Source organism: Crocodylus porosus, unplaced genomic scaffold (genome assembly GCF_001723895.1).
Source record: "Crocodylus porosus isolate Cpor-Errol unplaced genomic scaffold, CroPor_comp1, whole genome shotgun sequence".
Lineage (NCBI taxonomy): Eukaryota > Metazoa > Chordata > Crocodylia > Crocodylidae > Crocodylus > Crocodylus porosus.
Window position 1 is genome coordinate 21,082,860 of NW_017728947.1, and position 1,437 is coordinate 21,084,296.

The window sequence follows — 1,437 nt, forward strand, 5'->3', positions numbered from 1 at the left end:
GCCAGAATAATTTTCTCAAAAAGCTTGCCCAGGATCGAGGTAAGACTAACTGGCCTATAGTTTCCCGGGTCCTCCTTCTTCCCCTTTTTGAAGATGGGAACCACATTGGCCTTCTTCCGGTCCTCTGGCACCACACCAGAGTACCACGAGTGCTCGTAAAGCCATGCCAGGGGTCCTGCAATGACCTCAGCCAATTCCTTTAGTACTCTAGGGTGGAGATCATCCGGACCACCTGACTTGAATACATCCAGTCCCTCCAGAAGTTCCCTAACTAGTTCCTCACTAACCCTTGGCCCAGGTGTGCCCCCCTGGGGCCTGAGGGGGGTCCGTTGGGGGGGGTGACTTTTCTGGTCCCTGCTTAGGAAAATGGAGGCAAAGAAATCGTTAAATATGTTGGCTTTGTTGTCTGGTGTAATGACCAAATTTCCTAACGTGTCCTGCAGGGGCCCCACGTTACCCGGAAACTTCTTTTTGCCCTCTATGTATTTAAAGAAGGACTTCTTGTCGTCTTTAATCTGGGAAGACAGTCCCAGTTCCATCTCTGCCTTGGCCTTCCTGACTGCCCCCCTACATCCCCGAGCAACCACAGTATAGTCATCCCTGGCGATGGCCCCTCCTTTCCATTGGGTGTACGCCTCCTTTTTAGCAAGATGTTCCCGGATGCTTTTGGTGAGCCATGGGGGCTTGTGTACTCTCCTGCTCCCTTTGATCCACGTTGGGATTACCTCCCTTTGGGCTTGGAGGATAGTTTCCTTAAGGAGCAACCACTCTGCTTGGACACCTGGCTCCCCTCCTCTCTGGGACCTCGGTGCATCCCCGACTATTCTCCTTAGCCCACTGAAGTTTGCCCTCCTGAAATCCAGGGCTGCTGCTGGATGGTGAATCCCAGCAGGCAATGATCACTGTCACCCAGGTGATTGAGCACCTGCAGCCCGCTCACTAGGTCATCTCCCATGGCCAGCACCAGGTCCAACAAGGCGTCTCTCCCCTGGTGGGGCTGTGCACCTCCTGGGTTAGATGGAGGTCCTGCATTCTGGCTAAGAACCTATGTGAGCGGTCAGATCTGGCTGACTGCTCTTCCCAGCAAATCTCCGGGAAGTTCAGGTCCCCCATGCCTACCACATCCTTAGACTTCACTACCTCCATGAGCTGACCTAAGAATTCCTGGTCGAGCTCTTCCCCTTGGTTGAGAGGTCTGTAGCAGACCCCCCACTGTTAAGTCTCTTTCCTCTCGACTGCCTTGTATTCTAACCCAAAGCACTTCAGAGTGCCCTTCTCCGATTCTTTGTTAATTGATGAGGAAATCTTCTTTTACTTTAATGGTAATCTCCCAATACAAAGGAAAAGAAAAAAGAAAAAGAAAAAGAAAAAGAAAAAGAAAAAGAAAAAGAAAAAGAAAAAGAAAAAGAAAAAGAAAAAGAAAAAGAAAAAGAAAAA

The 1,437-nt window shown here is 50.0% G+C and overlaps 1 protein-coding gene across 2 annotated transcripts in view; it reads right to left on the bottom strand.

Annotated features, from left to right (window-relative positions):
- TCP11L1 (t-complex 11 like 1) overlaps nt 1–1,437 on the bottom strand; it is a 47,350-nt gene that overhangs the window by 17,199 nt on the left and 28,714 nt on the right. The window lies entirely within an intron of this gene.